The sequence below is a fragment of the Odocoileus virginianus genome, chromosome 16 (genome assembly GCF_023699985.2).
Source record: "Odocoileus virginianus isolate 20LAN1187 ecotype Illinois chromosome 16, Ovbor_1.2, whole genome shotgun sequence".
Taxonomy (NCBI): domain Eukaryota; kingdom Metazoa; phylum Chordata; class Mammalia; order Artiodactyla; family Cervidae; genus Odocoileus; species Odocoileus virginianus.
In genome coordinates this window covers 10,770,591-10,794,910 of record NC_069689.1, presented here as the reverse complement: position 1 = coordinate 10,794,910, position 24,320 = coordinate 10,770,591, and the positions used below count along the sequence as shown (strand labels likewise).

The window sequence follows — 24,320 nt, the reverse complement described above, 5'->3', positions numbered from 1 at the left end:
CAAGGGACTGTGAAGAGTCCTCTCCAACACCGCAGTTCAAAAGCATCAATTCTTCAGCGTTCAGCTTTCTTTATGGTCCAACTCTCACATCCATACATGACTACTGGAAAAAATATAGCTATCCTTGTTATCTGACGACAATTGTGGAAGTGGAGAAGGCACAGGATGGGAAGTAAGAACAGGGGACTTCCTTTGTGGTCCAGTGGATTAGGACTGAGCTCCTGCTGCAGGGGGATGTGGGTTCAATTCCTGGTCTGGGAACTCAGATCCCAGATGCAAGGCCAAAAATAAGTAAATAAATGAAAGTCACATGAAATATTCTTTAAAAAAAAAAATGTTAGATCAGGTTGAATGTCCCAAGAACATTCTCTTGGTGAAAGAGTTGACAGGTTGCTGAAGCCCCCAGATCTCACCTGCCCCCACCACAGCTCCCAATCACTCTGCAGTCACGAAGCAGCGGTCCCAAGGCAGCGGGTGGCAGGAACGCTCACGGCTGACATCTTACAGACACCTCCAAGGATGGAGGCTGATCAGAAAAGGATCTGGGAGATATCAAATGAAAGACAGGCCTTACTTTGCCTTCACGGTTTCTGACTTAAAAAAAAAAAAACCTACCACAAAACATGAGCTCATGTGGGCATTTGCTGGAAAGGCAGCAAGCAGGGCCCAGGGGACACGGCTTGCAGAATGGATGTTTTCACTGAAACCAGCAAAGAAAACCAGGGGCTCTGGAAAGAGGGCTTCGTGCAGGACGGGGAAACACAGTGGCATGAGTGGACCAAATAGGATGAAATGGGTAAAATAAATAAAGCAGAAAGGGATGGAAAATAAAGCAGAAAGGAATGGAATACACACACAGAAATATGTGTGTGTGATAGAATGAATGGATGAAATATAATTTCATCAAGATAGAATGGATGGGTGAAATATAATTAGCTGAGGCCAATAGAGCAGGCTGGAATGGGAAGTGGAGAGAAATGGACAGAGCAGACTGGAATGAAATAAACTGAATTAGGTTGGAATGGAACAGTCAGAGGAATATGGAACAGACTGGGGAAAGGACAGAGCTGCCTTCTTACAGCAGGAGGGGACGTGGCCCATTGTACAGATGAGAACACGGAGGCTTGAGACAGACAGGACCAGCTTTCCCTGTCTTCACTGCCAGGACCTTTGTGGGGCCTGCAGTTGAGGTTTGCAAGGTTCTGAGGTGGGGAGCATCTCGGTGTAGGGGGGAGGCAGTTTATGTGCAGACCCCACACTCTCTACCCTGGCCCCACCTCTGAGTTTGGGCAAACCCCACCCCCTGAGCCTCTTTTCCCCACTGTTCAAAGAACAGGCCTGTGAAGATGACCTTAAAGAGCCTCTCTGTCCCCAAACTCCGGGGTCCTTAATTTCACAGTTATTAAAATTGGCCATGGGCTGCAGGAACAAAAAAATGAGCAGGAGAAGGTCATAGAAACTGTGATATGTGCTGGAGCTGAGAGCCAAACAGCAAGCAGACCACCAAGGGCCGGTTTTCCGTGGGCGACACAAGGCCCTCGTGGCCCAGGACACCCAGGAGCGCCCACCTGTTAGGACAGGCGGTGCCTGAGTACACTGTGGCTTGAGACCAAAAACTAAACCTCAGGTATACTAGTTCTATCTTCATTTACAATTTTGATATTTTGTTCATCATGGATATATTTGCATTAATTTTGACTTTTTTGAATATTTTTTTTAATGTGGACCATTTTAAAAATCTTTATTGTCTTTGTTACAATACTGTTTCAAAACCAATATTGTTTTTTTTGTTTTTTTTTTTGGCCACGCAGCACATGTGATCTCAGCTCCCCAACCAGGGATTGAACCCACATTCCCTGCACTGGAAGGCAAAGTCTTAACCCCTGGACTGTCAGAGAAGTCCCAATTTTGACATTCTACTAGACTGTGTTAAAGTATTACTGATCTTGACGACTGGGTTTTTGGCGCCCCTTTAAATGCTGCACCCCAGGCAAGGGCCTCTCTTGCCTCATCCTCGTCTCAGCCCTGTTGGTAGGTGCCATGATGACCCTGATCTACAGAGGAAGAAACAGAGGTTCAGAGAGGTCCCCTGACTCATGACACTGAGAATGCTTGTGGGAGGGGCCACTGACTCTGCTGGGAGAAAAGTGACAAGGTCTGTGCCTGGTGGCCCGTGCACGTGGCTGTCTTTTGGAGCTGGGTCTTTAGGGGAAAAGCATGGGAGAGAGGTCCAGGCAGAAAGATTGGCCTGTGCACAGCACTGGAGAGCCAGCGCAAAGCCACCTGGAGTGCAGGTCAGCACCGCCAAATCCAAGGCCAGTGGGGGATTCAGGGTTGGACTTTTAGAGCCTCCTCTGACCTGCTCTTGGCTGCATTCCCTCCATGCATCCCCGGATAGAACACCAGGCGTGCGTGGATGATAGAATGACAAGCCACGTCAGCCGCTCCCAGCATGGGTGGAAGCAAAAAGCCCCAGCGGTGATGAGCACATCTGGGAAACCTGCTTTCTGTGTATATATGGTCCCGGCCCCTCGGGTGCTGAGCTGTCAGTGCGGAGCGGAGGAGGTGGGGGGAAGCCCTTCCCAGCCTCAGCTTGGAGGCAGATTTATTTGGAATATATAGGGTTTACAGAAATCCTCTCCAAGTGCAAAGCACTGAAACGCAAACAGGAGATGAGAGCCACATGTTGTCTGCTCAGACATGGGGAGACACCGGAGAGCCACATGGACGCCTCTGCTTCTCCTCGGTCTTGGGCAGCTCCCCAGGCTTTGGGGGACCACCTTTCACAGCCCCCACCTGCCCACCCAGCCCCTTGGTTGATGTAAAGCCTCAATCATCAGGCAAAGCATAGACAAACATTTGTGTCCTAGCTCTGAGCTTGCTCAGGAAACTGCTCTGGCTTCAGGCTATCGGATGCCTTAGGATGAGAGGGCTGTGGGCAGCACGTGGCCACAAACTGCTCGGTGCTGGGCATCCCAGAGTTGGAGCACCCCTGGGCACTTCACTGGGCCCTAGGCTTGGCCACCATCCTGAGAGAAGTGACTGTCCCCAGGGAGCACACAGATCCACACCACAGCCTTCTGGAAAGAGACCTGATGATCCTAAAGTCTTGGCCCTGCCCTGAGGGTGCCCACAGCCCTGAACCAGGACCCTGTCCCCGGGGAACTCCGAGGGGCACAGGAGAGCCCTCACCTGAGATGACAGTGTTAAAACCACAAGTCTTGAGGGAACTCTGGGGCCCAAAAGTCACGAACCTGTCCCAGGGGAACCCAGAGCCCTGAAACATGGCCCTGTCCCCTGGGAGATCATAGTCCCAAATTCTGTGTCCCAGCAGACGCAGAACTTAGCCCTGAAGACACAATAGTGGGAGGCTGAATGCACGAAGGGGCAATGAGCGGACCATACGTGGAAACAGACCTCTGACCCCACCGCCTGCGGCCACCGGCCCAGGGAGCCGAGCTGCCCCTCCAGCAAACCGCCTGTAGGAGGTCAGAGGGCAGGGGGCAGGGGGCAGTGACCCTGTAACCACCCGCCGCACATGGCCAGGACCTGATCAATAACTCACCGCTGCCCCGATTCCAGTTCCTGCTTCCAACGTGGGGCCCGGCAGAGAGAGCCAAGTGCACCCCTAACGGGCCCCCCAGGAGTCCCCTTCCCGTGAGCCCCCCACCGTCCCAGACCAGCAGCCCCATGGGTCATGAGCCCGCCTTTCCCGCCGTGAAGCCCCCCGTCCGCCCGTCCGTGAGGCTCCCCAGGGGTCAGTGGGGCGCTGGCCCCCGGCCCCAGCGGCCCTGAAAGAGCAGCCTTGGCTTGTCCCATCTGCTCGCTCTCCTTTCTCCCCACCCCTGCCATCGGATTCGGGGCCCACCTGGATAATCTCCCCTCCAGATCCTGGGCTGCATTATATCAGCAAAGACCCTCTTCCCAAACGAGGCCACAGTCACGGTTTCTGGGGGTTCAGACGTGGACACAGCTTGTGGGGGGATCCATTCAAGCCCCTAGAGCAGGGAACTCAGCCACTCCCCTGCCTCCTCTTCGGTTGGTGTGAGCAGGGGGTAACTGGACCTGCCCCGCGTGACCGCCAGGATGGTTACTGCGTGTGTCCTTGGAAAGCCCCGGAAGAGGACCCGGCAGGGGGTCCAGTGCCCACCGAGAGCCTGTCATTATTCAGAGCGGAGAGGAGTCTTGGCTTCTCCTCCTCTGGTTCGTCTTCACTGAGTTCCACGGTCGCATGACCACGTCCTTCAGGAAGCCGCAGTGCTGAGCCACGGCGCCCTGCACGGGCACACCTGTCCTGGGGATCCGACAGCCCCGAGGCTGGGACACTTTGCTGAGAGAGTTCACAGCCCTAAAGCCGCAGCCCTACGTGGACTGAGCGTGTTGGCCCGCATCCGCCTCCCAGGGGAGTTTCGCGTCTTGGAAGCCCAGGCCCTCTAGCGTTTCTGCCCAGGCCCTCTAGCGTTTCTCCTCAGCCCCTGTGGATACCAGGTATCTCCCTCCGCTCCACCAGACCCACACCTCCTCTGGCCGCCGGTGTGAGCCTTCCCACAGCCCCTTTCCTAGGTGATCAGCCTGGAGCCTCCGAACCTGGGGGTCCCAGCTTCAGCCGACCACCTTGCCCACCTCTGCTCCTATTCTCCACCCAACAGTCCTCTGAAAAGGGGCCAGATTTGGGTTTCTGCTTCTGTGGAGGAAGAAGAAAGCTGCAAAGAATGCTGTTTCCACCCTAATAATGAGAAAAACCCGGAAAAGACTCAGCCCCACGGGTCACAAACCCGCCGGTCAGGTCATCTGAATGAAAAAGAAGGGCGATCACCTCCGGACCTGCTCACGTGGGCCTCACGTGGCAGGAAGTGGCGGCTAGATAAGAATAAACAGCTAAAATGCTGGCAAGGCCAGGGGCAGGCTCGAGGGGGACTGCCGGGGGGCTGCACCCAGGTAAGTGGCTCACCCCCACTCGGAGCTTGCTCAGGGGGCTCCAGCAGGCATGAGGGGGGAAGACTGGGGCTGGAGAGAGGCCCCTCAAGGGCCCCAGAGTGAGAGAGGCGCCTCTGGATGGGATGTAGGCGGAGGTCTGCTAAGAGATGAGTGCCCATCCTCACCCGCTTTTGAAGACCCTTCTCTCCTAAGAAGCAAAAGCTTTAAACTGCCGGTAGAGAAGTAGCAAAATCTGTCACCTCGAGGGCACACAGGCAGACACCCATCGTGGCGGAAGAGAAAGACACAAGGAAAAAAAAAAAGAAAGACACAAGGAAAAGCCTTCTACCTAGGGGCAGGGCAGGAGCCCACCTGGGGTCCAGGATCCGCCGCTGAAACCAAACACAGGTCTGCGCTGCCGGAGGACAGGAAGCTCCCCCACAAGACCAATCGGGGACCCAAGGCAGAGTTACAAGGGTCAGGACGGCCGACCCGACCTGAGCCCCGGTACGCAGAGCCTGCCTGAGACCGAGACTTCTCTTGATCATCAACTGACCACAAATACACAGGTTCACATCTGGACTTTCAATTCTGTTCTGCTGATCTAGATGTCTTATCTGTATGCCAGTGTCTTATTGTCCTTTTCTTTTTGTTTTAAATATCTATTTTGTTTTTTGTTTCTTTTTGTTGAAGTAGAGTTGGTTTACAATGCTATGTTAGTTTTTACTGTACAGAAAATTGATTCAGTTATACATGTCTACACATTCTTTTTCATATTCTTTTCTGTTATGGTTCATCACGGGATGTTAGTTTCTCACAGGAATATAGTTCCCTGTGCTATGCAGGAGGATCTTGTTTTTCATCCACCATATATATATATATAAGAGTTCATATCTGCTAACCCTGAACTCCCGATCCACGCCGCCCTCCATCCCACTCTTGGCAAGCACAGGCCTGTTCTTCATGACTGCGAATCTGCTTCTGTTTCGTAGATAAGTTCATCTTGATAAGGCAGAAGCCTTAAGGTAAGTTTTGAAATTGAAAGTCCTCTGTAGTGGACTGGTGGCTCCCAAGAAGATAGGTCCATATCCTAATCCTGGAACCCATGAACTTGGCCTTGGTTGTAGAACAGGTCTTGGCGATGTGGCTAAGGTGAGGATTTTGAAATGAGATTATCCTGGGTTACCTGATTGGGTTTTAAACCCGCTGACAAGTGTCCTTAGAAGAGACAAAAAGGAGAGGATCTGACCATGTGAAGCTGGAGGCTGAGACTGGGGTGACATGGCCAAAGGCTGCAGGAGTCCCCAGAACTGGAAGTCACAAGGCTCCCCTGAGAGCCTGCTGATACCTTGATTTCAGATTTTTGACCTCTAAAACCGTGACAATATTCTTAAACTTATTAGTTTTAAGGATTATTTGCAGTTTATTAGTAACTCATGTAAGGGATTTCTCTGGCGGTCCAGGTTAAGACTGCACTCCCACACAGGTTCTGTCCCTGGTCAGAGAACTAAGATCGTGCGTATCACACAGTGAAGCCAAAATAGTAATAACAATTTATGTAATAAATTAATCTGTTGTTTCTAAGCCACCCCAGCTGTGGTATTTTGCTGGCAGATATAGCAGACTAATCCAATATCCTCCAACTTTGTTCTCCTTTTTCAAAATTGCTTTGTACCCTCCGGGCCACATCTGCATGTCCATATAATTTTTGGATCAACTTCCCAGTTTCTGAAAAGAAAAATTCTGCTGGAATTGTGATAAGGTTTATGCTGAGTCTAGCGGTCAATTTAGGGAGAATTGCCATTATCACAATACTGAGTCCATGAACATGGAATGTATCCCCATCCAAATAGATCTTTAATTTCCACCAGCCACATTTTATCAATTTTAGTACATCTTTCACCTCTTTTGCTAAATCTATTCCAAAGCATTTTATGTTTTTGATTCTGTTGTGAAAGGTATTTCAGCCTTAAATTTTCATTTCTGATTATTCATTGCTGGTTTACTGAAACAGAACTGACTTTTGTACGTTGATCTGGTAACCTTGCTGAATTCATTTATCAGCTCCGATAGTTTTCTTCACAAGGGTGTTTTAGGGTTAGTTACATGTAAGATCGTGTTACCTGATGAAAACAACGATTCAGGGGCTTCTTCTGTTCTGATCTGGATGTCATGTATTTCTTTCTCTTGATTAATTTGCCTGGCTAGAACTTCTGTGCAATGTTGAGAAAAACCATGAGAGCAGACATGTCTGTCTTGCTCTTGATCTTGGCAGGAAAGCATCCAAGCTTTCACCATTAAGTTTGATGTTTACGTAGGTTTCCCCTAGGTACTCTTTATCAGGTTGAAAAGGTTCCCTTCACTTCCAGTTTTATTTATAATTTTTATCACAAATCTGTGGTGGACTTTGTCAAATGCTTTTTTCAATATCTATTGAAATGATCACATGGTTTTTATCTTTTCTTCTATTAATATAGGGTGTTACATTAATTGAATTTTTTTGTTGTTTAACCAGTCTTATTTCCTGGGATAAATCCCTCTTCGTCTTTCTGTGTAAGCTTTTTTATTTTTATGTTGCTGTATTCAGTTTCCTAGTATTTTATGGGAGATTTTTGCGTCTATATTCACAAGAGCTATTGGTTTTTGTTTCACATGATGTTTTGGTCTGGTCTTGGTATCAAGAGTTGGAAAGTATTCCTACCTCTTCAACTTTTTTGATTTTGGTTTGATTTGGACTGCTGTTAATTCTCCTTTAAACATGTGTTAGAATTCACCAGTAAGGCCAGCTAGTACCTGGCTTTTCTCTGTGAAGACAGCTATGATTACTAACTCAATTTCTTACTTTTACAAAAAAGTAAATTTTTTTTTACAAAAAAAATTGATTTTTTTTTTCATTTTCTTGTATATTTTATGCTTTCTCAGGAATAATTTCATCAAGTTATCTAATTTTGTGGCATGCAATTGTTCATTGTATCCCCTTATAATACTCTTTACTTCTAGGAAGTTGCAAGTAATGTGACCTCTTTCATTCCTGATTTTACTAATTTGTGTTCTGTTTTTCTCTTGGTCGGGCTAGCTAAAGGCTCGTCAATTTTGCTAATCTATTTTAAGGACCAACTTGTGGTTTTATTGATCTATTCTATTGTTTCTATTCTCTCTTCCATTAATTTTTTACTCTCGTCTGTATTATTTACTTTCCTCTTGTTGTTCAGTCACTCAGTCATGTCTGACTCTTTGCAGCCCCATGGACTGAACACGCCAGGCTTCCCTGTCCTTCACTAAATTCCAGAGTTTGCTCAAACTCATGGCCATTGATTCAGTGATGCCATCCAACCATCTCATCCTCTGCCACCCACTTCTCCTCCTGCCTTCAGTCTTTCCCAGCCTCAGGGTCTTTTCCAGTGAGTTGGCTCTTCGCATCAAGTGGCCAAAGTATTGGAGCTTCAGTTTCAACTTCAGCAGTAGTCCTTCCGATGAAAATTCAGTGTTGATTTCCTTTCTTATACTTGGTTTAAATCAAGTTTGCTCTTCTTTCTATTTCTTATGGTAGAAAGTTGCATTATGGCTCTGAAATCTTTCTTAATTTTTCATGTAGGCATTTACAACAATGCCTTCTCCTCTGAGCACTGTTTTCTCTGCATCCCACAAGCTTCAGTATGTTGTGATTTTGTTTTCACGCATCTCCACATGAGCTCTACTTACCTTGTAATTTTTTTTCTTTGACTCGTTGTCATTTAGGAACATATTTTTAAAATTTCACATTATGTGTAAATGTGGCACGTTTCCTCTGTCTTTTTTTAATGAGTTTATTTATTTGTTGGCTGTCCTGGGTCTTCCCCGCTGCAGGGCTCTTGTCCGGCTGCAGTGTGCATTGCAGACGCATCCCTTGCTGCGGAGTGCTCCAGGGTGCCCGGCTTCCGTAGTTGCGGGTCCCGGGCTCTTAGTGCGCAGGCTCAGTAGTCACGGCGCTCGGGCTTGGCTGCTCCTCGGCCTGTGGGGTCTTCCCAGACCAGGGAGTGAACCCCGACTCCTGCATTGGCGGGGGGTTCCTTACCACCGAGCCACAGGGAAGCTCATGGCACTGACTTCTCATTTCACTCCATTATCATCAGGGAACACGTTTCGTACGATCTCTGTCCTTTTCACATCTTTTTAAACTTACTGACGCTTGTTTTATGGTGTAATACGTGGGCTTCCCTGGAAAAACCTCTGTGTGCACTTGAGAAGCGAAGAAGGCAATGGTGACCCACTCCAGTCCTCTTGCCTGGAGAATCCCATGGACGGAGGAGCCTGGTGGGCTGCAGTCCACGGGCCGCTACGAGTCGGACACGACTGTGCGACTTCACTTTCACTTTTCACTTGCATGCATTGGAGAAGGAAGTGGCAACCCACTCCTGGAGAATCCCAGGGACGGGGGAGCCTGGTGGGCTGCCGTCTATGGGATCGCACAGAGTCGGACACGACTGAAGCGACTCAGCAGCAGCAGCAGCACTTGAGAAGAACAAGTATTTTGACAGTGTTTGAATGACATGCTCTGTAAATTTCTGTTTGGTTTAGCTGGTTGACGGTGTTGTTCAAGTCTTCAGTTCCTTGTCCCTTCTAGCTGTTTTGACGGTGTTGTTCAAGTCTTCAGTTCCTTGTCCCTTCTAGCTGTTTCACCCACTACTGAGAGTGGGGTTTTGAAATCTGCAACTACTCTTGTTGAATTGTCTATTCCTATCTTCAACTCTGAGTCTTTTCTTCAGGTATTTTGGGACTTAGTTGTTAGGAGCACAGATGTTTATGATAGTCACTTCTTGATGAATTGACTCTTTTATCGTTATAAAATGTCATCTCTCTACTAACATTTATCTTAAAGTGCGTTTTATCTAATATTAAAGTAACCACTTCAGTTCTCTGTTACTATTTGTAACACATATCTTTTTTCATCCATTTACTTTTGAGCTATTTGAGTCTTAGTATCTAAAATGCATGTAGATCAAATATAGTGGAGTCTTATTTTTTGTCCCTTCTTCTAATTCCTGCATTTTAATTGGAGTCTTTAATATACTGATATTTTAATATAAACCAGTAAGATTTATGTATGCCATTTGCTGTTCATGTTTATGTTCTATGTTGTATGTCTTTTTGCCTTTTCAAATGGATAGCTGTAAGATTATGAAAATGCAAATGTAACTTATCTTTCCATTTCTCTCTCTGCCCTTTTTAGTCTTCTCTTCTCCAGCACTGTGTCTTCACAAATATCAGCTACTCAAAAGTATTTCTTCTCCATTCATTTAAGATTTGGCGGTATCCACGGTTGTATGCTGGCTGTATGTGCTGGACTCACCGGTTTTATGTTGGTTTTGTTCCTACACTTTGGCTATGCCTTTGTCCAGTTTTTTTAGAAATTGCAGCAGACTCATTGGGCTACATTTAGTCCAGGAACTATGTGTGTGGTGTTACAAGACGTGGTCTAGTAATACAGTCATCTTTCTTCCAGTGAAAACTGCCTCTAGATTGTGGGAAGCTTTTACTGTGCTACAACAGGAGCCACAGGTACCTTAAGGATGCAAAACTGCAACTTCCTGCAAAGTGTCTGCACAGAAATTGTCTTTTTGGTGTCCTGGGCTATTTTGAAAAGCTTCCACCAGTAGGCTGTTTAAAACATCATTTAAAAAAATTAATTCAGTTGTTTTTATTGGAGGCTAATTACAATCTTGTGGTGGTTTTTTCCATAGATTGATATGAGTCAGCCATGGGTGTAATGTATCCTCCTGTTCCAGCCCTTCTCCCACCTCCCTCCCCATCCCATCCCTCTGGGTTGTCCCAGTGCGCTGCCTTTGAGTGCCCTGTTTCATGCACCGAACTTGGACTGGGCATCTATTTCCCATATGGCAGTATACATGTTATATATAAAGAACCCCAGGTGGCTCAGTTGGTAAAGAGTCTGCCTGCAGTGTGGGAGACCCAGGTTCGATCCCTGTGTCGGGAAGATCCCCTGGAGAAGGAAATGGCAACCCACTCCAGTATTCTTGCCTGGAGAATTCCATGGACAGAGAAGCCTAGCAGGCTACAGTTCATGGGGTCGCAAAGTGGGACACGACTGAGCGGCTTCACTTTCACTTTTGACTTTCAGTATGCGTGTTTCAATGCCATTCTCTCAAATCATCCCACCCTCGCTTTCTCCCACCGAGTCCGAAAGTCTGTTCTTTACATCTATGTGCCTTTTGCTGTCTTGCGTATAGGGTCGTTGTTACCATCTTTCTAAATTTCATATATATGCATTAATATACTATATTGGTGTTTTTCTTTCTGACTTACTTCATTCTGTATAATAGGCTCCAGTTTCATCCACCTCATTAGAACTGACTCAAATGCATTCCTTTTAGAATAGCTGAGTAATATTCCATTGTGTTTATGTACCACAACTCTCTTATCCATTTGTCTGCTGAAGGATGCTAGGTTGCTTCCATGTCCTGGCTATTGTAAACAGTGCTGCGATGAACATTGGCGTACACGTGTCTCTTTCAGTTCTGGTTTCCTTGGTGTATATGCCCAGCAGTAGGACTGCTGAGTTGTATGGCAGTTCTATTTCCAGTTTTTTAAGGAATCGCCACACTGCTCTCCATAGTGGCTCTACTAGTTTGCATTCCCACCAACAGTGTTAGAGGTTCCCTTTCCTCCACACTCTCTACAACATTTATTGTTTGTAGACTTTTTGATAGCAGCCATTCTGACCAGCATGAGATTGTACCTCATCATGGTTTTGATTTGCATTTCTCTGATAATGAGTGATGTTGAGCATCTTTTCATGTGTTTGTTAGCCATCTGTATGCCTTCTTTGGAGAAATGTCTGTAAAGGTCTTTGGCCCATTTTTTGATTGGGTTGTTAAAACATCATTGTTAGTAACTTCCCCCTATCCCCATCCCCAGCTTCAATATCTTCATTTATCATTCTTCTGCTCAGACTATTGTAGCTTAGTAGGTAAAGAACCTGTCTGCAATGACAGAGATCTGGGTTCAATCCATGAGTTGGCAAGATTTCCCTGGAGAAGGGAATGGCAACCCTCTCCAGTATTCTTGCCTGGACAATCCCATGGACAGTGGAGCCTGGTGGGCTACAGTCCATGGGGCTATAGAGAGTCGGATGCAACTGAATGACTAACACCTGTTCCACCATTACTGCTTTATTTTGTGCTAAACAGATAGTTTCTGTTGTTCAATCACTAAATCATCTCTGACTCTTTGTGACCCTATGGACTACAGCACACCAGGCTTCCCTGTCCTCCATTATCTCCCGGAGTTTGCTCAAATCCTTGTCCATTGAGTCAGTGATGCTATCTGAACATCTCATCTTCTGTCACCACCTTCTACTTTTGCCTTCAGTCTTTCCCAGCATCGGGGAAATGAGTCAGCTGTTCGCATCAGAGGGCCAAAGTATTGGGGCTTCAACTTCAGTATCAGTCCTTCCAATGAGTGTTCAGAATTGATTTCCTTTAGAATTGACTGGGTTGATCTCCCTGCAGTCCAAGGAACTTTCCAGAGTTCTTCAGCAGCACACTTGGAAAGCATTAATTCTTTGGCACTCAGCCTTCATTATGGTCCAGCTGTCACGTCCGTACATGACTACTGGAAAAACCATAGCTTTGACTATACAGATCTTTGTCAGCAAAGTGATGTCTCTACTTTTTAATACACTGTCTAGGTTTGTCATAGCTTTTCTTCCGAGAAGCAGAAGTCTTTAATTTCGTAGCTGCAGTCACTAGATATTTTCTAGTGTGATTATTTAAAACCTTTGTCATTTTTTTACCCTATGTTTTTGAGCTATTTTCTTAGTAGTTGCTTGTGGATTGAAAATATCATCTTTACTTAACACAGTTCATCTCAGATTAATACAATTTTAATACTGTATGAAATATTTGCTCCTTTATAGCTTCATTTCCTCTTCAATCTTCTGTGCTGTCATTGTCTTATAAAGACTGAAGGTGGGGGGAGAAGAGGATGACAGAGGATGAGATGGTTGGATGGCATCCCCTACTCAATGGACATGAGTTTGAGTAAACTCCGGGAGTTGGTGATGGACAGGGAGGCCTGGCGTGCTGCAGCCCATAGGATCACAGCTTCAGACATGACTGAGTGACTGAACTGAACTGAACATTTTATGTCTATCAACACAGATTTGTAATTATTGCTTTATGCACTTGTTTTAAAGCAGATGGGGGGGGGGGAAGCATTACAAACAAACGTACCTTTCTATTGTTGTTCATAGACACCCATGTGGTTAGCGTTCCTTTTTCTCAATCTGAGGAACTCTCATTAGCATTTCTTGTATGGTGAATATGATGCCCATATATCCTCTCAGTCCTTGTTTCTCTGGGAATATCTTAATGTTTTTAAGTTTGAAAGATAACATTGCAAAATATAAAACTATTATTGATAGTCTTCACTTTCAACATTTTAGAGATGTCATTCTTCTGTTTGCTATGGTTTCTGCAGTGAAGTCAATTGTTAATCTTATTGAAGTCCCCTTGTACATTTTAATAGATTTCTTTCTTGCTACTTCCAATATGTTCTTTCTGTTTTTGACTTTTTTTCAGTTTGATTCTAATGTGTGTCAGTATGGATCTCTTTGAGTTTAATCTGCTTGGGTTTTTATGAGTTCTTGGCTGTGTATGTAAATACTTTTCTCCCAGTTTGGGAGGCTTTTGGCTCTTACGTTTTCAAATGTTTCTTTGCCTGTCTTTCTCTCTTCATCTCATTTTGGAACTCCCGTTGTGCATATATTGGTACATGTGATGGTTCCCCCTCTTTCTGTTCCTCTTTATTCCACCAGGGACCTCCATTTTGTCACATCCAAAAACCAACATTATTATTTTAATTTTCATCTCAGCATCATTCCACATAATTTAATCACTCCCTTCTTCTTTTTAAAAATGACTTTATTGGGATGTGATTTACATACCATAAAACTCATCCATTTAAAATATTTAGTGGCCTTTGGTGTATTGGTGGATAGGTGCAAGCAGCACCATGGTCAGTTTTCATCATCTCAAAAAGCAACCCTTGTTTCTCAGCTGTGATCCTCTTCCACTTCATCACTCCTTCCTCCCCACCCTCAGGCCTGAGCAATCACTAATTCAGTTTCTGTCTCTATGGGTTTTTCCTATTGAGGACATTTTGCACGTGTGGACTTCTATCATGTGTGGTCTTTTGTGACTAATTTTTTTCACTGCATAATGTTTTCAAGGTTCGTCTGTGATACAGTATGTACCAGCACTTCTTTTCTCTGTGTTGTCAGACAGTACTCCATTGTACTGCTACACCACATTTTGTTTATTCATTTATTCATTTATAGCCATTGGATTATATCCACCTTCTGGCTTTTTCAAGTGCTTATCAGGTATACAATTTGCAAATATTTTTCCCATTGCCTGAACTGTCTGTTTTGATAGGGTCCTTTGAAGCATAAAAGATTTAAATTTTAATGAAATCTGGTATGTCTATTTTTTCATTTATGGCTCTTGCTTTTGGTGTCATATCTAATAATTCATTTACCAAGGTGAAGGTCATGAAGGTTTAGCCCTGTGTTTTCTTCTATACTATAGTTTTAGCTCTTATATGCAGGTGTTTGACCCATTTTGAGTTAACTTCTGAGTATGATGTGAGAGTCCAGTTTCACTCTTTTGCACGTGGCCATCCAGTTGTATTAGCACCATTTGTTGAAAAGACTATTCTTTCTCTGTTGGATGACCTTGGCACTCTTGTCAAAAATCAGTTTATCCAGAAACACATTGGTTTATCTTTGGACTTCCAGTTGAACTCCATTAATCTATATACCTCTCCTTATTCCATAACCACGATGCAATCATTATTGTTGCTTTGTAGTAAGTTTGGAAATCAGAAAGTGCAAGTCTTCCTACTTTGTTTTTTATACATATATTTTAAAATTTCCTGGAGGCTACTCTATTTTATTGTTTTATTTTTATTTATTTATTTGGCTGCACTGGGTCTTAGTTGCGGCATGCAAGATCTTTAGTTGCATCTTCAAACTCTTGGGCTTCCCTGGTAGCTCAGTTGTTAAAGAATCCGCCTGCAATGCAGGAGACCCCAGGTTGACTCCTGGGTCAGCAAGATCCGCTGGAGAAGGGGACAGATACCTACTCCAGTATTCTTGCCTGGAGAATTCCATGGACTCTGTAGTCCATGGAGTCACAAAGAATCAGACATGACTGAGTGGCTTTAACTTTCACTTCACTTCCGAACTCTTAGTTGTGGCATGGGGGGTGTGGGACCTAGTTCCCCAACCGGGGATTGAACTCAGGTCCCCTGCATGGGGAGCACAGAGTTTTAACCACTGGACCACCAGGGAAGTTCCTATTCTTCTTTTTAAAGATTGTTTTGGCTATTTTGTACTCCGAGTCCCTTGACTTGTATGTGAATTTTAGATCCAGCTTGTCAGTCTTTACAAATAAGTCAGCTGGGAATTGAGTGCGGATGGGTTTCCCAGGGGGCCCTGGTGGTAAAGAGCCTGCCTACCAATGCAGGAGTCAAAAGAGATGCAGGTTCATCCCCTGGGTCAGGAAGATCCCAGGAGTGGGGCATGGCAACCCATTCCAATATTCTTGCCTGGAGAATCCCATGGACAGAGAAGCCTGGAAGGCTATGGTCCATGTAGTTCCAAGGAGTCAGACACGACTGAATAGACTTAGCACACGCAAACAGTGTTGCACTCATAGATCAATGTGGGGAGGACAGCCACCTTAGACAACATTAAGTCTTCCAAGCCTTGGCCATATAATTTTTAAAAACTTCTTTAGCGCTGCCCTCATTTCTTTCAACAATGCTTTGTAGTTTTCAGATAGTAAGTTTTGCCCTTTTCTTGGTAAATCTATTCCCAAGTATTTCATTCTTTTGGATGCTACTGTAAATGGATTTGTGTTATTAACTTCATTTTGGATTGTTTATTGCAAGTACAGAGAAATGCAACTGATTTTTTTTAACATGTTGATCTCATGTGCTATAACCTTGCTGTTCTAGTTGATGTGTCTGTGTGCATGTCATGTCTGCCCTTTTGCGATCCCATAACCTGTAGCCCGCCAGGCTCCTCTGTCCTGGGGGTTTCCCAGGCAAGAATACTGGAGTGGGTTGCCATTTCCTTCTCCCGGGGATCTTCCTGACCCAGGGACTGAACCCGTATCTCCTGCACTGGCAAGCAGATTCTTTCCTACTCAGCCACCAGGGAAACCCCATAGGTTCTAATAATTTTTACATGCATTTTAAAATGCAAGATCATAACTGCTTCAAATAGAGATTGTATTTAATTTATTTCTTTGTTAATTGCCAACGCTAGACTCTCTAGTACAATGTTGAATAAAAATGATAGTAGACTTTCTTGTATTGGTGCTGTTTTGGAAAAGGCATCCAGGACTTCACTATTAAGCATAACGTTAGCTGTGGGTTTTTCACAGATGACCTTTGTCAGTATGAAAAAGTTTCAATCTATTGCTTTTTTGTTAAGTGTTTGCATGAGGACCAGGTGCTGGAATTTGTCATGTATTTTATTTCCTGCATATATTAAGATGATTGTGTGGTTTGCATTTTTATTTGTTATTCTATTGATGTGTATTATAGTAATTAATTGATTTTTGAATGTTAAATCAACTTTTCATTCCAAGAATAAATCCCCTTAGTCATGCTGTATATCTTCTTTCTGTGTTCTTGGATTTGATTTGAAATATTTTGTGGTGTATTTTCTCATGTATACTGAGAAGACTTATTGATCTGTAGTTTTCTTTCTTTGCAATGTCTTTTTCTGGTTTTGGCGTCACGATAATGGCTTCATACAATGATTTGGGAAGTATTTCCTCCTCTTCTATTTTTTTAAAGAGTTTGTGAAGAATTGATATTCATCCTTTGAAAATTGTTTTGTTCCTGATTCTTTCTTCTCATTGCTGTTCAGTCGATAAGTCGTGTCTGACTCTTTGTGACCCCACAGACTGCAGCATGCCAGGCTTCCCTGTCCTTCACTATCTTCCAGAGTTTGCTCAAATTCCTGTGAATTGAGTCGGTGAAGCCATCTAAGCATCTCACCTTCTGTCGTCCTCTTCTCCTTTTGCCTTCAATCTTTCCCGGCATCAGGGTCTTTTCCAATGAGTCAGCTCTTCCCATCAGGTGGACAAAGTATCAGCTTCAGCTTCAGTGTTAGTCCTTCCAATGAATATTCAGGGTTGATTTCTTTTGGATCAACTAGTTCGATCTCCTTGCAGTTCAAGGGACTCTCAAGAGTCTTCTCCAGATCCACAATTCGAAAGCATCAATTCTTCAGTGCTCAGCCTTTGTTATGCTCCAACTCACATCTGTACATGGCTTCTGGAGAAACCATATCTTTGACTATATGGACTTTTGTGGGCAAAGTGATGTGTCTGTTTTTTAATACACTGTCTAGGTTTCTCATGAAATTAGAAAACACTTGCTCCTTGGAAGAAAAACCATGACAAACCTAAATCCTGAGAGAAATCAACCCTGAATACTCATTGGAAGTACTGATGCTAAAGCTGAAGCTCCAATACTTTGGTCACCCGATGTGAAGAGCCATCTCATTGGAAAAAACCTTGATGCTGGGAAAGATAAAAGGCAAAAGGAGAAGTGCGAGATGGTTAGATACCATCATAGACTCAATGGACATAAATTCGAGTGAACTCTGGAAGATAGTGGAGGCCAGAGGAGCTGGCATACTGCAGTCCTTGGGGTCACGAAGAGTCAGACAGAATGACTTATTGACTGAACAGCAACAACTAGGTTTGTCGTTGCTTTCCTTCCAAGGAGTGTTTTTTAATTCCGTGGCTGTATTTACTGTCTGCAGTGATTTTGGAGCCCAAGAAAATAAAATCTGTCACTATTTCCACTTTACCCCCTTCTATTTGCCTTGAAGTGATGGGACCAGATGCCATGATCTTAGTTTTTTGAATGTTGAGTTTTAAGACAGCTTTTTCACTCACCTCTTTTGCTTTCATCAAGAGGCTCTTTAGTTCCTCTTCGATTTCTGCCATAAGGGTGGTGTCATCTGCATATATGAAATTGTTGATATTTCTCCTGGCAATCTTGATTCCAGCTGTGAATCATCTAGCTTGGCATTTCGCATGATGTACTCTGCATATAAGTTAAATAAGTAGGGTGACAATATACAGCCTTGACATTCTCCTTTCTCAATTTCGAATCAGTCTGAATCTGTTGTTCCATGTCCAGTCCTAACTGTTGCTTCTGATCCTGCATTCAGGTTTCTCAGCAGAAACCTGAATGGTGGTCTTGTGTTCCCATTTCTTGAAGAATTTCCCACAGTTTGTAGTGATCCATACCTGTCAAAAGTTTTAGCATAGTCAGTGAAGCAGAAGTAGATGTTTTTATGGAATTCCCTTGCTTTCTCCATGATCCAGGGAAGGTTAGCAATTTGATCTTTGGTTCCTCTGCCTTTTCTAAACCCAGCTTGTACTTCTGGAAGTTCTTTGTTCATGTACTGTTGAAGTCTAGCTTGAAAGATCTTGAGTATAACATTGCTAGCTTGTGAAATGAGTGCAATTATACAGTAGTTTGGACATTCTTTGGCATTGCCCTTCTTTGAGATTGGAATGAAAACTGACCTTTTCTAGTTCTGTGGCAACTGCTGAGTTTTCCAAATTTGCTGGCATAATGAGTGCAGCACTTTAATAGCATCATCTCTTAGGATTTGAAATAGCTCAGCTGGAATTCCATCACTTCCACTAGCTTTGTTTGTAAAAATGCTTCTTAAGGCCCACTTGACTTCATACTCAAGGATGTCTGGCTCTAGGTGAGTGACCACACCCTCATAGTTGTCCAGGTCATTAAGACTTTTTTGTATAGTTCTTCTATGTATTCTTGCCACCTGTTTTTAATCTCTTCCCAGGTGATGCTAGTGGTAAAGAATCTGCCTCCCAATGCAGGAGATGCGAGAGATGTGGGTTTGATTCCTGTTTCAGGAAGATCCCCTGGAGGAGGAAAATGGCAACCCACTCCAGTATTCTTGGCTGAAAAATTCCACGGACAAGAAGATCTTGGCAGGGTACCGTCCATGGGGTTGCGAAGAGTCGGACGCCACTGAGCAACTAAAAACAGAAAGATTCTTTCTTAGGTGAGTTCAGATGTGTCGTTGAGTTTCTCTAGTGAATTTTTCATTTCAGATTTTGTACTTTTCAACTCCAGAATTTATACTTGGTTCTTTTATGCTTTTTCTATTCGATTTAATTCTTTAAACATAGTTTTTAAAGTTCTTTGGACATATTTACACTAACTGATGTAAATTGTTTGTCTCCTAGGGGTGTTTTCTGCTCGTTGCTTTATTCCTCTGCATATGCTCTATATTTTCTTGCCTCATGGCCTGGGTCAGAATTTTTTTGTTGAAAACTGGAAATTTTAAATAACAATTTGTAACAGTTCTGTCATCAGCTCCTCTCCCTCCAGGGACTGGCGTCCTTGCTGGGGTTTCGGCATGTGTTTGCTTTTGTTTCTGTGTTTGCTGCCTGTTGGTGTAGTGGCTTTCCTGGGATAACTGTATTCCCTGCGGTGTGCAGTCACTGAGTTCTCTGCTTCCTTTTTCTTGTTTTTTAAGTTCTTGCTTATATTTTAAAGCCTGGCTGCCTGGGGTTCGCCCTGTGTCCATATAGTGTAGCGCTAAGCCAGCGATGGATCAGATTTCCTTGATTGCCTTGACCGTCAGTTTTCCATCCTTTGTCCAGTTCATCTGTGAGCGAAGGTAACCTTCAGACTTCAGGTGGTTTCCACACTGTCCCTAGTTTTTTCTTCTTGCTCTCAGAAGGCCTCTACGTCAGTCCGCGGTGAGTGACAGACTCTCGGTCTTTTCCAGATCTTTCCAGGGTACACGTATGCTTGTGTGCGTGCAAAGGCGCTTTAGTCGTGTCTGACTTTTTGCAACCCCATGGACTGTAATCTGCCAGGCTCCTCCGTCCACAGGATTCTCCAGGCAAGAACACTGGAGTGGGATGCCATGCCCTCCTCCAGGGGATCTTCCCGACCCAGCGATTGAACCTGCGCCTCTTATGCCTCCCACATTGGCAGGCGGGTTCTTTCCCATTCGTGCCACCTGGGAAGCCCTCCTAGTCCCGTGTGCATTCACGCAACCTTTTAGAACCTCAGAATATGTTGGAACTCCTCAAAGTTCCCTTTAGTTCTCCAGTTCTCCAGGCCTTCCTTTTAAATTTTGACCAGTCTCTCTCCTTTGCACTAACTGAAATCACAGCCTCTGACAACTGTGATGTTACCTTTTCTCTTTTTTTCTTTTTCAGTAACACCCTGGGCTTAGGGCTTTGTTCACAGAGCCGAGCTCACAGTCAAATCAAAAAGTGACAACGCCCTGGGAATAGAGATGTTCCTGCACAATCTAGCTCCCGGTCAAACCACGGACTGTGCTCTGGGTCTGAGCCTTTCAACAGAACGCACCCCTGAACTGCAAAAGGATCACAGGCCAGAGGAGCCCCAGATCTAAAATGCCACAGACCCCCTGCTCTTCCCGAGGTCCGTAGTTTCTCTTGAAGCCCTCCACTTTGCTCTCTGCCTGTCATTTCTATCATTCCCACACGGTGGAATTTTACCATTTGCAAGACTTCTTGTTGCTTTTGAGGGAACCTGGATTCACTGAGTTTCTTGCTCTGCCAGTCTTTGCACAGGTCTTTCCTTTTTTTATAAAGATGCTTTATTGAAGTATATTTGATGTTAAATGTTATGCTGATTTCTTCTGTACAGCAAAGTGATTCAGCTATACATATGTATGTAGGCTGCTGATGTTCCTCACTAAGCCATATTCAACTCTTCTCAACCCCACGACCTGTAACCTGCCAGGCTCCTCTGTCCGTGGAATTCTCTGGGCAAGAATACTGGAGTGGGTAGCCATTCCCTTCTCCAGGGGATCTTCCCAACCTGGGTCTCTTATGTCGCCTACATTGGCAGGCGGGTTCTTTACCATCAGCGCCATCTGGGAAGCCCCATATACTGTGTGTGTGTGTCTGTATTCTTTTTCATTTTCTTTCCTATTATTTCATTCCCTTTCCTCAGTTTGTTGAGTCTAGTCCCCTGTGTTATATGACCGGACCTTATTTATCCATTATGTAAATAGTAGTTTGCTTCTGTTAGCCCAATCCCAAACTCTGAATCTAACCCTCCCTCACCCCACCTGCCCCTTGGAGACCATAAGTCTGGTCTCTATGTCTGTAAGTTTGTTTCTGTTTCATAAATAATTTCATCTGGGTCACTTTTTAGATTTCACGCATAAGTGACATCGAATGATAGTTTTTATCTGACTTACTTGACTTGGTATCATAATCTCTAGTTGCACCCAGGTTCCTGCAAATGGAATTATTTCGTCCTTTTTATGGCTGAGTAGTATTCCACACAGGCTTCCCTGGTGGCTCAGATGGCAAAGAGTCTGCCTGCAGTGTGAAAGATCCGGGTTCGATCCCTGGGTCGGGAAGATCCCCTGGAGAAGGAAATGGCAACCCACTCCAGTATTCTTGCCTGGAAAATCCCATGGACAGGGGAGCCTGGCAGGCTATAGTCCATGAGGTCACAAAGAGTCGGACACAACTGAGCAACTTAAGTTTCTTTCTTTCTAATGTTCCGTGTGTCAGGGTGTGTGTGTGTGTGTGTGTGTGTGTGTGTGTGTGTGTGTATTCTTTATCCACTCAATCTGTTGATGGACATTTTTTAGATTGTTTCCATGTCTTGGCTATTGTAAACAGTGCCAACAGGAATACAGAAGTGTGTATATCTCTTTGAATTATAGTTTTGTCCAGATATACTTAGCATAGGCTTTTTGAATCTCATCGTATTGATCCATTTATCCATCATTTGTTTCTATTTTGTATGGAAGTCCACCTTGTGGCTATATCTCACTTTGATTATGCATTCACTGGTCAAATGGTATTTGTGTTGTTTTCAATTTTTGGTGACTGTGAATAAAGTCATCACAAACTCTCAAACACAGGGTTTGTGTGACATTTGTTTTCACTTCCCTTGAATAAATACCTAGAGGTTGGGTTTCCAGGCTGTGAAGTGAGCATGTGTTTAAAGTTGTAGGAAACTGCCAAACTGTTTTGCAAAGTTGTCATGACATTTTGCATCTCAATCAGCAAAAATGAAGGCTCCAATTGCTTCATACCCTCTCCACCATTGTGGCATTTGAGAATCTATACATTTGGGGTAAAAGTCATTTATCAGCAATGTGTTTATCAAATATTTTCTCCTATCTGTGGCTTGTATTTTAGTATTAATGACAACATTTGAAACATTAGAATTATCACTTTTGAAGCAGTCCAATCTATTAATTTTATTCTTTTATGAATTGTACTTTTAGTATCATTTATAAGAAATTTTTGGCTTCCCAGTGGCTCTCCTGCCAATGCAGGAGATGTGAGTTCGATCCCTGGGTGGGGAAGATCCCCTGGAGGAGGAAATGGCTGCCTACTCCGGTATTCTTGCCTGGAGAATCCCATGGAGAGAGGAGCCTGGTGGGCTACAAACTGTAGTGTCGCAAAACATCAGACACGACTGAGTGACTGAGCTCGCACATACATAAGAAATCTTTAACTAATTCAAGGAAAACCATAAAGATTTTCTCCTAAAAGTTTTATAGCTTTGGGTTTTACGTTTAGGTCTAGGATCCATTTTGAACTTTGTGTGTGTGTAAGGTTTGCAGTATAAGGAAAGTTTCATGGTTCATATTTGGATGTCCAATTATTCCACCATCATTTATTGAAAAGACAATTTTTCCTCCATTGAATTACCTGTATGCCCATATCAAAATTGGCTGGATGAGTGGGTTTATTCCTAGAGTCTCTATTTTTTTTCACTGATCTGTCCTTTTACCGATTCCCATGCTGTCTTAATTTCTGTAGTTGATAATAAATCTTGAGATCAGATAGTAAGGCTTCCAACTTTGTTTTTCTTTTAAAATTATTTTAGCCCTTCTAGTTTCTTTGCTTGTCCACATAAATATTAGAATAAGCTTGTGAATACCTGGAAAATATACTTCAGAGATTTATAGATCAATTTGGGTAGATTTGAAGTCTTAACAGTAATTGGTTTTCTAGTCAATGGATATTATTCCATTTATGTAGGTCATTATTTTTTTCATCAGTGCTTTGGAGTTTTTACATGCAGTTCGTGCACATATTTTATTGGGCTATACTTAAATATTTTACTTTGGGGTGATATTGTTAATTTTGCTGTTACACAATTTTCTCCATTTTCATATACTCCTGTAGATTTTTTAATATTGACCTCATAACCTGCAGTCTTAGTAAATTCACTTAGTTCTAGGAACTAGGCTGTAGATCCTTTGAGGTTCTCTACATGGATAAATAAGTGAAGTGAAAGCCACTCAATCATGTTTGACTCTTTGTGACCCCATGGACTGTAGCCCACCAGGCTCCTCTGTCCATGTGGTGCTGACTTTGAAGGTGGAGGGGGGCTCAGAAACCAAGGAACGCAGCTTTAAAAGCTGGAAAGCGAAGGAGATCAGTTCTCCCGGAGGGCTTCCAGCCTGCACACACCTTGATCCTGACACAGTGAAACTGTTCAGGATGACTGGATCCAGATCCATAAGAGACCGCATTCCCGTTGTAAGTCACTGAGTTTGCAGCAGTCCTAGGAAACGAGTACAGGGCTTTCTGGTCAACAAGCGGGGCAGGACCGTGACCCCTGAAAGACACAGACATCCAGGGGAGCCAGCTTTCTGCTCAGACCGCCTTTCCGGTCCGGGTTATAGCACAAGGGAGAGTCAAGGTTCTCCAGGCAAGGATACTGGGACGGGCTGCATTCTCTTCTCTAGGACATGGAGAAATATGTTGTCTGCAAATGCATATTTTATATACTCATTTAACCTGTATATCTGCTATATCTGCTATGTCTTTCTGCACCAAGTTGGACCTCCAACACATGCTGAATAGAAATGATAAGGGTGGGTATCCTTGCTTTGTTCTCTATTTCAGAGGGATAACATTCAGTCTTCTTCATGGTTATGTGTGATATTAGCTGTAGACAACTAATCTTCTGTAATGCCCATCTAACTCACATTAGATACTTACATTTTTCAGTTCTAAAATTTCCATGTTATTCTTTTTTGAATAGTTTTCTTTGCTCTTTTGACATGCTATATTTGTTTCCTCATTAAGTGCATATCTTTCCTTGAATCCAAGATCATATTCCTAATAATTTTAAAAGTATTTACTAATTCCATATTTTGGAGTCAGTTTTTTACTAATAGTTTTATGAGCTGTGCTTTTCCCCTTTTTGCTAAATTCTGGACATTTTGATGCTCTCGTGCTAAATGTCTGGTTTTGTCATCTCCTTTATTTTAAATATTGAGTTTTTCTTCAGTTGGTAGTTAATTCTCT

General features: G+C 43.8%; 1 long non-coding RNA gene across 2 annotated transcripts; it reads left to right on the top strand.

Moving 5' to 3' along the window:
- Positions 1–4,848: 4,848 nt before the first annotated feature.
- LOC139038683 (uncharacterized) lies at positions 4,849–22,846 on the top strand. 2 transcript variants are annotated; one of them, XR_011491744.1, is made up of 3 exons: positions 4,849–5,486; positions 18,821–19,045; positions 20,217–22,846. It is a non-coding gene; the product is annotated as an uncharacterized lncRNA (long non-coding RNA). The 2 variants fall into 2 exon arrangements; XR_011491743.1 differs by having other exon boundaries at positions 4,860–4,938.
- The last annotated feature ends 1,474 nt before the right edge of the window (positions 22,847–24,320 follow it).